Source organism: Balearica regulorum, chromosome 6, assembly GCF_011004875.1.
Source record: "Balearica regulorum gibbericeps isolate bBalReg1 chromosome 6, bBalReg1.pri, whole genome shotgun sequence".
Taxonomy (NCBI): domain Eukaryota; kingdom Metazoa; phylum Chordata; class Aves; order Gruiformes; family Gruidae; genus Balearica; species Balearica regulorum.
Window position 1 is genome coordinate 17,336,831 of NC_046189.1, and position 14,818 is coordinate 17,351,648.

Here is a 14,818-nt window from a genome sequence, read left to right on the forward strand (position 1 = left end):
TACTTATGCAAGTGCCTCATCTTTATTGCCATCAGTGCTACACCCAGGCATTCTTGGAACAAGCTGCGGTATCCTGTTTGAACAATTCAGGTTTAGCTGGGTTCTTACATACTGACAACAGGAAGAAGCTGAGTTTTGTCCCCTCATTGTCAAAAATACATTTTAAAGAGTGGAAAAAGAAAACATAATAATTCCAATCTTTGAAACAAAAACGAAGGTCCAAATAACATTTTCTCAAACCTTAACGTGTTATATACTTATATTCAATGTTGTTTGCTAAGGGGAAGAAAATAATGTGAATATTGTTCTAAGAGAGACCTTGTAAGTGTTACTGAAAACTTGTAAGGACATGAACAAGGACAGTAAAACAATAGTCCTCTTCATAGTCTCCAACTTGAAATCATTATATTACAGAAAACAGAAAAAAAAGAAAAAAAACACAACAAAAAAACACCAAAAATCCTCCACAAAAGCTTGTGATAGATGAAATCTCTAGGTGCATCTCCAAGCTGCTATTCCTTTTTTTTATATCTTTAAACTAAAATTAAGTTTTTGATATCTCTCAATTAAAAATTTTCTTAAATAATGAAAATAATAAATATTTCATGCTCTCTGATGCTTCTTCAAATGTTTGACTTTCTATTCCTATTAGTCTAGATACATGAAACTGTAAGTTTGTTTTTCATTTAGCAGCATATACCTTGTTTTCTGCTTTCGTTAAATAGTAAAATAATAAAATAATCACAAATATTTTGGTTAATATTGAAGAAAATGCTACGTTTTTTCGCTCCTAATTGTGAGACCTTTTGAATGATTTCTTGAACCCAGATGACTGATCCTTATTTGGATCCCCAAAGCTTAATTAGATTATATCAGATCAGAAAATTTATTATGCGTAAACTGTTAAAGAACGCTTGTCATGCAAATATATCAGGAACAAATACTCATTATTTCATGTTTTATATCTGCAATATTGCAAAATTCAGCATTGATTAATGAACATTCTATAAAAGGATTAAGTTCAAAATGACTATTTTTTTCCTCAATAAGTTCAGCTGCAATAATACAGGACTGCAATGTCATTATAATTTGTACTGACTGTGTTTTTCAGACATGACTCTTTCTGTCTTGTAGTGAGCTGGTAATGCTTGTTAGCAATTATTCAGTCTTAAATTCAGTTTAATCCAATTCAAAGTTAAGCATTTGTGAAGTACAGGCAAAAATTCCTGAACCAGCAATGATTTGAATGCAAAACTAGTCCTGCTTAAGGGAAGAGTTAGATGATTAATTCTAAACACATCTTTGGAATCAGTGCTGAAGAACCTATGGACTTTTAGAAGATAATTTATGGAATAGTTGACCATGCTGGCATTATCCAGTTTCATTTTGCAAACTCATTCTGAGTTTTGGTCATCCTTTTGCTGTTTAGCTTCATTATTCTCATCCCAGTATATGTATTATAAATTATAATCAAAATATTCAAGCCAAATTCTTTCATCGACTTCATACGTTGAGGATTCACAGGTCTAAGAAAGAACAAAATTTGGCACAGTGAACAGTTTATAGTACTTCTGATGCTAGACGAATGTAATACAGCTCACTATTCCATGGAATTGTTTTTGACTTAGCAATGTAAACAGGAGTTAAAACTCTGAACAACTAGTTTAACACTCAATAAGGCAGATGGTACTTTAAAGGGTAATAGGAACAGACCTATTGAATGAGAAAGCAGTAACTTTTAGAACATTTCTTTGCTACTTCTTTTAATGTTCAGAATTATTGTGATAACTGGTGTGTGTACTTTAGGATATGAAGAAAAAGCATATCTAAAATAGTTTCCTTTGATAGAATGTACTCTGTCATGGTCATTACCGATTTAAATTTGTTCCATTGAATTTGGGAATTGGAACACCCTATTATTTTAACAAAAAGCAGAATACCACTTTTGAAAAGGTCCCTATTTCAAATGTTTATGGATTAGGAAATAGACATGTTATTGTTAATAGAGTTTAAAGAATAAATGCTAAACAGGAAATAATAAAACTGAGACTAAACAAAAAACATGTACATGATGTTTATGTCTACTTAAAATTCCTTTCAGTGCTCTTGAGATTTCATTTATATGTATAATATTCATGTCCTTTATAGCAGAAATTATTTTATTTGTTTTTGTTGCATTGTCATACTGACTTCTAGTAGCACAGAAGATTAATGAAACTTGTTTAGCAGTAGTGATTTAAGAGGTAAACTATAGTTCAGTTTCTTAAATTTTATTCAATGATGCCTAATTGATCAGGAAAATTTGTGTATGTTTGTCATTTGTTCTACACAAACTTACAGAATTTTTTCCTTTGGACATAAATTTGGTGTTTGTAAGTGTTAAGGAATTACATATTCTTTTATAATTGATGAATTCATTTGACAGGTCTGGATGCTGCTGACACTTATATGTATTCATTGTTGCAGGTTCCTTGAATTGAAATAAAATGTTTCTTTTGAACATGGTTAAGAATTAAACATAAATGTTTTCAGGTTTGGAATAATAGCCCCTTCTCCCTGTGGCTTGACCCTTCAGTAGTCTCAACTAATATGTTCTGATTCTAAACTAATATGTTCTGTTTCTATTTTGTTAAATTAGCCCATATCAGCAGTAACAGTTTTGTTGAAAACATCAACTTACGTGATTTCATGCAAGTCTCCTTCCCACCATTTGCCTTATCCTTGTTTAGGTGACCTTCAGCAAGTTTATATGTTCTGGAAATGTAAATATATGTGTATATATATATGTTTTGGTATCTTATTGTTTACAATTTTAAAAAAGTGAGAAGAATCAAAACCAGAAAAACTTGAGACACAAAGCTTCCAGGAGATAAAATGATATTGATTGCAATGTGCATACACATTTCTCTGCCTCTCTTCTGTTCTCCATAATTCAGATGTTTCCAACAGAAACTCTATCTGGAGATAACATGCTGTGCTAGTGTTTGAATCTCCCAATATTAATGCTTTCTGGACCTTTTTTTTTTTTTTTTTAAAAAGGAGTTTTTGTGTGCATGTGTTGCCCTGCTTTTGGCTATGACAATGTTAAAATCCCCACTAGAAACAAACAGCGACATTCTTGGTTTGCTTCCAAAGTTCTGTTTTTTATCATGAAAGAGACTGTGGCAGAACCGCTACAAACCAGAAATAAATCTGTCCTATAAAGTTAAGTTTAAAACCAACACTGTTATTAATTTGGCTCATGAACCTGAAGATTGCTCCTAATTATTTTATTTACTTCAATTCACAGAGCATAAATTGCAAAATAGTAATTTATATGCTAATATCCAAGAGAAACAAATGAGAAAATTATGTTCTTCAAAAAGCAATAACAGAATATGCTCATTTTTTGCATTTGATATCTTTTAAATAAGTCTTTCAGTTATTTCAAGTAAAAATATTTTCATAATGCTTATTTTTCAGTAAATTTGTTATGGAAGAAATTATTTGTTAATATCTTCTGAATTATTTACAATTAATTATTGAGGTACCCAACAGTACAATTAGCAGCAATGTTCAGCTGCATTTTCATCATAAAGCAGAGCTGATTTTTGAGAGTGATTTGGAAAAAAAAAAAAGAAAAGAAAGAAGGAAAAAGGTAAGATTTAATAAACAGTTCTTTCAAGGTTAGTTTAGTTCATCAGTTTCAATATTTGCATAAGCAAAACTCCCACTGAAATAGTATTTGTCAAATAGTTTTATGACTACTTTCTGGGCTTCAAGTTAATAACTATTTGTGTTGTATAATTTCAGCATTATCTATAAACAAAGATTAATTTTAGCAGCATGTCAGTTGGAAGGATAGTTTACAGCTCTGACAATTCCAGGATACAATATTCACTGTAAGAATTTGAAGCTGGACCTTTGTACTATGTAAAATACAAGCTAAAATGTGAAATTTGGCCAAAAAGGATAATGAAAAGAAATATAGGGAAGGAAGAAGGAAAGAAACCACTGAGCAGGATCAGGCTTTAAATATAAACTAGGTATAATTCCATAATTATGAGAGAAATGCACAATCCAGTCAGCTGTGAGTCTGCTCAAGTGCTTTAACAAGCCCTGTCTGTTTTTCAGGAAGTGGCAGACAGAAATAGATGGAAAAAGGAACAAAAGGGAGAGAGTTTTCCAAAGTTCTCTCCTTCCAGAGGAATCTGATATCTAGTACTGATGAGAATATTGCTCATTGGAAGCAATGTGATCATAAGCCCCATCATGAAATGGTGAACCTGAAATGAATGTGATCATGAAAGGAAGAGGGTCAGAAGAAGCAGATGAACTTCAGTAGTATAATAACAGAAATATTATAATGTTCAACAATCCATATATAAGGTTGTGCAGTTAAACCCAATAGCAAGAATTTCTGTTGTGGCCTTGAGTTTACTACTTGATTGTGTAACAGCTATTAACCACCATAGCTTTGGAAACAGTCTAGGATCCGATCCTTGTAACGGTTCTGAAGAGAATTGGGAAGTATGAGTGGAAGTTTAGGATTCTGGCCATCTATGCTGAAAAAAGCTGACATCAAACTGAAGGTAGGTGCCTAGTAGGGATATCAAAGGGAAGAGTATTATTTTATTTCTTAGAATGGACTAAGAAAATGTTTTGTTTGGATTAGCAGGAAGACTGAGATTCTGAGATATATATTACATGGGTAAACACCACAGGAGAGCAACTGCTTAAGTTGAAGGCCACTGCTGGCATAGCAGTGTATATATATAGCACATAGAGATCATTAAGAGGTAGGCTGAAAAAGGTTTCTAACTGTCAGAGCAATATCCAAAAAGATTGCCCAGAGAAGTTCTGCAATTTCCATTGTTGGAGATGTTCAAGACTTCATGGGTTAAGTCCTTGAGTAACTTGAGCAAGGGATTGGAAGATCACCTGCAGAGTCCCTTCCAACCTAAATTGTTCTATGACTCTGTGTTGACAAAAAGTTCATATTTCAAAGATTCAAAGTATAAAACCAGTGATATCAGTCTACTCCATTTAAAAGTAAACCATTCCCATATGCAGTATATAGAAACTAAAAGAGTTGAGGATAAATATTTGAAAAATTCACAGTAACTAATGGCTTTGACAGTTGTAGAAAGCATAATTTCAAACTCATGGCAATAAAACCTTAATTTCACTCCGAATACAATCTTATGTATTTGAATTCTTTGTCAATAAAGTAAAGTTTCCTGTAAAATATTTCTCTTCTTTTACTAGTCTGTCTTCTCAAAGTGCAGCTGTTGAGAAGGGCAAAGGAACTGGGGTAAGCGACAAAATGACAACTGTTTTGATAGTATATTAGATTTTTGTAGCATTACAAGAGCTATTTAAAAAAAAAATACACAGCTGTTTTAAATGTGAACCATTTTCAAAGGACATTAAAGAAAAAAGTAAGTCTGTATCTCAAAATTTCCATGAAGCGGTTATAAAAACTAAAAGGTTATTACACATGAACAATTTTCTAATTCTTTTTTGTAACTTTATGCACACTGCTTTTGCATTTCATTAAATATGGCAGGTTAGTTTGCTTTAGCTTTCAGATTTTCTTTTGTTGAGTTTGACTTCATCACACAGTGATTTAATAAAAAAAATAATTGCATGAAGCATGACTGATAGTTTTGGAAAGTTATCCCAGCTTTCTCTGTTTCTTAGGGCTTATGTGCTTCACAGCTAAACAGTTACTGGAAAATATAGCATACTGGTCAGGTAGAAATGTTAATTAACAACCTGTTCAGAAAAAAAAGGCTTCTAAAAGAAGGAAATCTATTTCTGGCCCTATACCAATTTTACAGTATCCATCCTGATTAGTCAGGAAACATTTAACATTTGAAATGTCTTTTTAATGTGTTTAAGCTGATGTAATACTAGGATAAATGCACCTCTAGGTTTATGTCAAAATATAAAATAGTCAGCTCTTTAAAAGGTCAGGCTTTGCCAAGAAATTCCAAATGGAGCTACCTCAGATGCCACTTGTTTTTCCAGAGTGTGTTCAGGACAGCTGTGGAAGTGGTATGATAATTTGGGGAAATTAACCTACTAGTGACAAGCAATCTGTGTGCGAAGATCTGAAAATATTTTACCTTTTTTTTTGTTTTGTTTTTTAGCATGTCAGTATTAAGTCATCACAATGAATTCCTTTCATGGATTAATATTAAGATGTTGAATTAGTAAAGAGACTATCTGTATCACATGCTCATGTAATTCCTGTTATATTAGTTATAGAGCTGGTCCAGAACAATAAGATAATCACATGCTGGATAATTAATGAATGCTACTACTTTTATAGAGTTGTTGTGCATGCAACCATTTTATGCCTCAGTAAGAAACAAACGTAATAAGGGCTTCTCTTAGTGCTTTACTTCACCATTTTTTTTTATCCAGTAGTATTAAAATGGCTGTTTAGATGTAGCATTTATTTTTTAGATGTATTGATAGTGTTTGACAACTGTTCTCTCAACCCATTCTCTGCCGTTTCATGCCAATGCTATTCATGGTCAAAATAAGTTTAAATAGTTGTTACTGCTCTTGAAATTCTCTGGAAGAAAATACAACTGTTTCATGCTACATGAAACCTCTCTATATAGCTTAACCTATGGACAGAGGCTATCAATTCATTGCTTCTCTGTTGTGTTAATTTTATTAAACAGAAGCTGTCAATATCTTATCTTGGAGGTGTGGTATTTTAGTGGTAAGTGTATGGATGCTTAAAAAGTTAAAAATATTTTACAAAGTCTCCTTTTACTTGTTTCATGAACTAACTTCTCAGTATGGTTTTTTTCTGATGATTCATTATTCACATTATCCATTATGAGTGTGAATGATTTAATTGCTATTACCTGAGTGTGAAAAAATGCTGATTGAATTCAGTTTAGAGTCAGAGCTATTCCTGATAAAGTAAATTCAGGTCCTGGGTCTTCAACAGTGTAACGGGAGAGGTCTGTAGGACATCACCTTTCCCAGGGCATGTGGGAATCTTCTGAATTTCCTTAGCAGAGACTACCAACACAGGCCTTCTACAGCACAGTTAAAAGTTATCTTTAGTCCTCTTTCTTTTAAAATAGCCTGTCAAAGTGCAGCATAAATTCCATCTACCTACTGCTGGGGATTTGTTGGGGTTGGGGTTTTTTTTCGGTTTTTGGTTTGTTGGTTTGTTTGGGTTTGGTTTTTTTGAAGTGCTGGTTGTGGTCTAACACAAAATTATTTTTGTGTTTCCTTGAACCAACTTGAGTAAATTTTCAGTAAAACTTTTGATAAAATTAATAAACTTAAGAAATTAAGCAGGTCACAAGCTGGTTAAATGCTTCAAGGTGTTAGTCTGCTCTAGAAGTCAGAGGGGAGACCAAAAGAGCTAAAGCAGCATTGATTTCCTTGCACCCCAAGAATCAATGCTTATGCTTTGGAGTGCAAATAGGCTTGTCAAATATTAGGATGTAGAGGTAGGAGAGTGGATTTGCATATGCTAGTAAACATTGTTATCTGGCCATGTTCTGCAAAATAAAAATACTACAAGTAAGTTTGAAAAAAAGCGTGTAAGGACCATGGAGCTCTATGTGCAAACAATGATTTTCGGCTAACTAATGACCAAATTCCAGATCAGACATTTCAGTGAATGGCGCAATTATTATGATGGGAAGTTTAAAAAAAAGATTAGTAATTTTTATTCATCAATTCAATTAGCTACCACAAAAAATATTGAATTGAAAGTACTTGAAGATACAAAACCCCATAATGGTTGCTTAGTTTGAGAGATTGACTGACTATCCTCATAATAAATGCCTCCAATCATTTGTTAGAAAAATTATTTGTGCAGAGTCTACTACAAGCAGTTTATATCTGTAAAAGAGATGCCCAGGAGCAGCCCTGTGTGAGCTACCCAGACTCTGCCGTTGTTGTTTTAGTACTGTTTCTGAGTTGCCAATGGAAGAATGCAGCGATTTATTCTGCCTGTTCATCCAGTACTTGTACTTTTTTTTTTAAAGCTGTTGAAAGTCAGGTCCAGTGTGAAGTTTTGCCATCTCAATAAAAGCAGAAATGATCAATGTATTTTCATTGGCCAGGGAAGGGTAAAATACCGCTCACTGCACACCCTTTTTATTATTCAGGAACACTTGATTGGTTTGGCAGAAACTGGTAGTTATTTTTAAAGAGCTGTTTAAGTTAAACTCTATATGAAAATATGGATGAATTGAACATTAGCAGTTTTACTAAAAGACAGGTTTTTCGTAGAGCAAAAAGGAAACCAAACCCTATAATGATTACATGAAATTATAGAGTAACACAAATATAACTTAAAATTGCATTGTTTGTTTATTTATTCCCCACCCCCCAGCTTTACTTGCTTTGGCAGATTTTAAGTATTTCTTAAAGGTACTGTACAAAAGTCAAAGCAAGGTGACAGTTCCTTAGCCTCAGAGCTGAGAAAGCAGGTTTTTTCTCTTCTATGAATAATATATACTGCCTGAAAAACATCTCATCATCTGTGGAATGGTCATGGATTTGGTAAAAACTGCAGTATAACTCTATTTTCTGTGATAGAGAGATATATATATATATATATTAGCTAAATTGAATTTTAGAAATGGAAGTTTGTGAATTAAAATTCAAATTGCACTGAAAGCATAAATAAGGAAATCCAATTACACTTAAATAGAGCAGAATTAGGTCAAATAAGTATGTTAATAATTCTAGCTCTATATGCTACAATTATACTTATCTATGCCTGTAACTTTAGATAGTCTTGTATATTTGCATGTAAGTGATTGTGAGCAATTAACAGTTTTGCAAGGTCAAGACAATGCCAAAACTCTAATTGGATTCACTACTTAACAATTATTCTGTATCTAAGTGAATGAAGGTGGGACCATGAAACTATTCAACCGGAACCGATAAGGTAAGGGAGCAATTGATAGGTGTCTGAAGAAGCAAAACAGTATTGTGTACGGTAATGAAAAACTTCAGGATACTTTGCTGCATATGGGTAATGTAGTAGTGGGGATATTAGAAACCTACGTTGTTTCTGAGTTCTGACAGCACGTCTATCCTGTGCTCACGCCTTGTATAGACATCTGTGAATTATTAACTTTAAATCAGCTAGCTCAGATGTAGCTAGCAGTGTAGCAGCAGGAGTATGACCCACAGTTATCCAGCACTTCCACTGAAATCATCTCCCAAATGTTACTTGTATACCTATAGAAACCTTTCTAGGCATCATTGTATGTCTGTCAAGAACAGGGTTTGTTCGTTTGCAGCTTGTGCTCAAAGCCCTGTAGTGCTTAAAGTTCTTAACATCCTGTGGCAAGAAGTGGTAAATTTCAATAGGAATGTTCTCAAATCTTTTTTGAGCTGCACTGAACTAAAGGATTTATAGTGCAGATGGCAGAAATGCTTAGCCCCAGCATTTAGTGAAGATACAACCTCAGTGAAAGCAGTGAAAACAACTAGAGAAGTAGATATCGCACTAGCACTGAGTTCCAGGCTACTAACACTGCACTGAGTGACTTAGATTTTACCTTAAGCAGCTGTGCTCAAAACAGATACCGTAGTGCAGACTTACTCATTGCTGCACTGTTTTCTCTGAAACAATACTGTTGCAAACTGGCAGCACTGCGGATAGGCATGCTCAAATTGGCAAGGACGGGAGACAAGATTAAGAAACAGGAGAGGGCTTGATTAAACTAGAGATGACTACAGTTACAGTAAATTTAGCATTAGGGCTTATTATTGTTGCAGTAAATACAGTTCTTGCAATATCTACTCTTGTGTAAAAGTAAGATTCTTGCACGGTGTCATGAGTTTAAATACTTTATGAATTGCTGTGATACAATTTTGTCAAATGTTTCACAGCTCTTCTACCTGGTAATTTTTTTTTTGTATAAATTATTCTTTGGGAGTAAGCTTTCCAAATGAAGAGAGGTGTTAATTCCAGTTTAATACAATGCAATGAGATCTTGGTGATCTGTGTTGACTTTAAGATATTTTTGGGTTTTGTCTTTTTTAATGCTACATAAACTGGTTTGAGGAGCTTAAAATACATAAATTCAGTAGCTTTCCTATTGAAGATGACACTAAAATGAAATGTGAAGAACAGATGCACAGACTTTGGTGCAACTTTTTGCAGCCCTACATAAGATTTACCAAGATTCAGAAATATTGTGAATTGTTCATGCCTTGGTATGCTCCTTGCAGTAGAAAGTCTCTTTTTTTCCCTAAAGTAAACCTTAGCTACATAGCATTTTACAGATACTGTTGTTGAAATCACATCATTCCGTAGCAGCAGAGAAATACAAATACCTCAGCATGTTTGAAAGTAACTTTGTAGCTACAGGCTACAGCTAAAAATGCCTACCTATAAATAAGAGGGTAAACTGTACTTTGGGAAGCAATAAGGTGTCTTTGGGTTATTTCAGCCCTGGACTGGAACATCTACTGAACTGACCCTCAACAAAATGCAGAGGGGGCAAAGAAACAGAGGAGAAATGGCTTTTGCACTAATAACTGTCTCTGAGGCAGTCGTCTATATGTTCCATGCTGCTTTATGTTTCTGTCCTCACCTGGCAAATGTCTGCTTCAAGAAGCAATCTCATGGTTTTCCTCTTCACTAGAGCCACGCTTTGCAGGTTGGAAATAAATTGGAGGCTTTCAGGGACTCCACCTCTCTGCAAGCCTTTTGAAGTGGCTGGAAAGTGAGGAGATGAGAATCTCACCCATAGTATCAATTGTTAAAGCTGTGGCTTTGGTTTATCTCTTCCCTGTTGAGGGTAGGTAGCTGCCCAGAGAAGCAAGTATCCTCACCGATTTCCAGTCTTTTCATCAAATTTTAGAACAAGCCAAATGAAGAAAATTTTAACACTGCATAAAAGCAAATTGAGATTTAGTAGTTGAACTGTGACATGAACTTGCACTTGCTACTAAAAGATTGTACAAGTGAATTAAAATGCTACGTTGAAGTAATTTGTTGTAGGACATAGCTCTAAATTTTAGGTCTATTTTAAAACAAACTTTAAGATGTAACAGCTATTTCCTAATGTTGGGTGCTAAATGACAAGAATGGAGAATGACCCAGTCTGCACATGAAACCTTTGTTATTTTGTTTTCCCTTTCGTGGTCTCTTTATGTCTTCATTTATCAGTAGTTAAGCTGTTGAAAAAAATGAATGAAATCCAAAAGCCTTATTTATTTTCCTTTTTTGAAGCTTTTTTAAAAAAATCATATCTTCTTTACTGATTTTTCTAGAATATTCTTTTTCTAAATGTAAAATAGTGTTAGTGTTGAATTTGAGTTCTGCGTGCTATCACTTTGAGTGAACTGAGCTGTTATGAGAGAGTGAAACATTTTTGTGTCCTGTAGACAGAGTTCTAGGCATTTTGTGTTATGTCATCATAGGTAGTTAGAAAATATTGACTATTTTGATGAAATTGGACAGAGAATAAAGCAGTGTGACATGGAAAATTAGTAATAAATTCCTCTCTTATATCTCTGAAAAGCTAGTCAAATTATCCTTGACTGTGTTTTCAGGGTAACAAAACCATTGGTTTATACTGTGCTTTTATTGGGGTAGCTTTTTAAAATCATCTTACAAGCAGTTTGGCTGTGTGTTCAAACACAGAGAATTTTGAGAATCAACGTGTGAGTCTGTTTTGAAGGAATGGAAATGTCATATGCTGCCTTTATGTTGCCTGTGGAAATATAATGAATGATAACAGGAACAGCCAGTATTATAAATAAATAAGAAAGCTAAAATATATTTATTGAGTGTATAGATTATTTGAAGAGCAGCATATTACAGTTATGCGTGCTCATTTACGTATTGGCAAATGGCTTCAATTAAGTAAATTGTTCATTAGTATTCTTTGTGCAAAAGCTTAGAAAGAAATTTAGTGGCATAATTAGTAAGATGAGAACAATATAGCACACGAGTCTAACTACCAGTTTCACTAGCATTATATAACACAATAGAAATGTGACTGCATTATTAACGGAAGTTTGTGTTTGATGTGCTTGATCCGTTTTTATTGTGAAAATCCTGTGTGTCTGAAGTTAACAAACAAGGGAAAAGTGGAAAATAGAGGATGGGGCCTGAAAAGATGGGTAAAGTGGCCTTCCAGATGAAGTAACTTCCTTCTTCCTCTTTGAATTGTGTTGACCATTGGCTCTTTCAAGACCTGAAACAAGTGAACAACGTAGACAAAAATGTGCCTGATTATGCAGCCATCATGCCTGTTAGGGTACTTCTGAAGATAATTGCCAGTGGGAAAAAAACTCAAGCCTTCATTATTTTCAGTAAACTGCAGTCTGTTTTCTGAGAGAGGCAGGAATACTACACACTACCCTTTTGCTAATTTCCCAGTTCCTTGATACAAATATCAAGGAAAATAATTCCTGAGTTTTTGTCATTTTTAACAGAAAACAATGACTTCTAGCATATTAAATCTCCAGATGTGTTTTCTAACCATCACTTACCCTTAAAGTGAACTTTTTATTTTCAGCAGAATGATTGAACACTTAGAATTCTGATGTCATTTTATGGAATATCTATTTCAGGTGTCTCATAATTTCATTCTCCACTAAAAGCCAATACTCCTTACAGGATTGTTTCTCCAATAATAAGACACAGTTTCCTTTTACTGAACTGCTGTGATGTCTGAAAAACGTGTCATGATTAGGAAACCAAACAGAGGAAAGTGGACATAATGAATATAGTCATAACAGTAGAATATTCCATATTTTTATTTTTTAGCTTATGGCATTCACTTTTTCAAATGAAGTCAAACTTATCTGCTAAAAGCAAATGGTTGCATAAAGAAATTTGAAAATAATTTTACATCAAAAATATTGGTAAAGCATTTTCAGCTCTATCTAGTAAGCACTCTGAGTATGTCTGTGTTAACCTCATCCTGCCCTGCCATCAGAGGGCAATGAAGTCACATCGTTGTATAATTCATTCATCTTCTGTCGTTATATTTCTTTTATTCTACACTTTGGCCTTAAAGCTTCCACAAGGCTTTTACAAGATCTTTTCTTCTAGATGCTAGTAAACAAAACAAACTTCCTTTAGATCTGTTAGCCAGGATTCATCCAACACAGGTAGTACTTGGCAGTTAGTACTTGGAGTTTAGCCTTTTTTTGAGTTTGAACAAAAACTAAGGCTTTGTTGGCTCTGAAGAGCTTGTGCATATATTTAGGAAAATCCAGTGTTACATGGACAACGTAATTTTTATAGCTTTGACAGTATAAAAATCATTGAGAAATAATGATGCAAACCAATAAAAGAAAAAAACCCGAAGACTTGAATGAACTGTGTTAAAGATTGCAGTGAAAGATGGATTTTCATTTAAAATTTTCATGAGCTTGGTTCATTAACTTACCATTATCATTGTTTTGATGAAGCTGGGTTTTAAATTGTATTAATTGTGCAAACATGTAATCTCTGTGGTTTAAAAATTATCATAAGTGTGTGCTGCTTGCTTTTTATTTCTAATAATAAGTATTCTGACTGCTGCATGTAAGACTAGAAAAAACACCTGCAGCAGCCCTTTGTTACCTTGTCAGCTAGATAAATATTCTTGAATAAAAGTTGATGGGAGCACTTTGGATTAGGTTGCCAAGGCCAGCTTGTTTTCCTGATCTGATTCTTGTCTCACTGTGGTATAATAGAGATATTAAACAGTTGCTATCAACAGTTACATCAGAGTGACAGTAGCTACTCCATGCAAATGACCTCATTTAAAGTTAAAGCATGGTTTTATATAAGTGTTAATTAGATTTCTACTTAAATACAGAATAGATAGCATTTGGGATATTTGAGCTTTTCTTCTCATAATATGAGGCAATTGGGATGAGGATTCAACAGAACACAAAGAATTGGTTTTACAGAAGGATTAGAGAGCAGCATTTCCCATTCCTGGTATTCAGACAATAAAATGGAATATATATTGTTCTCTAGAACACTGGCTTTTGATCAGATGCGCTTTTTGATGGGTTTGTTACCAAACAATAAGCATGCATTCATGTTGTTGATAATGACTTTTCTACATACTGTAGAAGAAGATGGATTTGTTGGAGCTGTTCTTATGCCTGTGAATTTCACCACTCTCTTCATGGTTGGTTGTCCATAAAATTAAATTAAAATAATTTCATTCTATTTTTTTTTTCAAAGAAAGAATAAAAGTTCCACAGTTTATTATAGTGTTCTCTCAGTACTGCTTTTAGAGAGAACTGATGAGCCTCTTCAGTTCAAGCTGACATCTTTTTGCAGTGTACAAGTCCTAGGGAGGGACTGGAGGTTATGGTTCCGTGTTTAGAACAATAAAGTTTTCTGCACTTTCCTCTTTTTAGTTGGATCTGTCAGCAGAATTTCAAGTTTTCCAATTCTTTAGTCTTTATTAGAGTCTGTGTCATGAGAATGAGTTATCATAGATTTTAATTTACCTAATACAGATTTCTTTTCCCATTACACATTCATGTGATAGCACCTGTAATAACAGGAGAAATTGGCACTTTATTAATTCATGCTCATAATAAAACTCAAGATGTGGGGGAAAAAATATAGAACAAATGCTAATCAATTTTTCTGACACTCTAAAGATTTTTAACACAACCTGGAAATGGGCCAGCAGTTATCTTTCTCATGGTGAAATTAGTAAAGGGAATGAAACACAGTAGAATGATTTTCTTGACAATAGAGTATTATTATTTGGTGGCCAGCTTGAGCAATGCAGCAAGCGGAACTTGAAACATTGCATAAATTTGGTGTTTTTCTGGAGAATATGTGCGTATGTTCAACCTACTC

At 33.8% G+C, this 14,818-nt stretch overlaps 1 protein-coding gene across 4 annotated transcripts in view; it reads left to right on the forward strand.

The window, feature by feature from the left end:
* The window catches only part of CCDC141 (coiled-coil domain containing 141), a 108,082-nt gene that overhangs the window by 19,145 nt on the left and 74,119 nt on the right, over positions 1-14,818 (forward strand). The gene's annotated exons all lie outside the window — the stretch shown is intronic.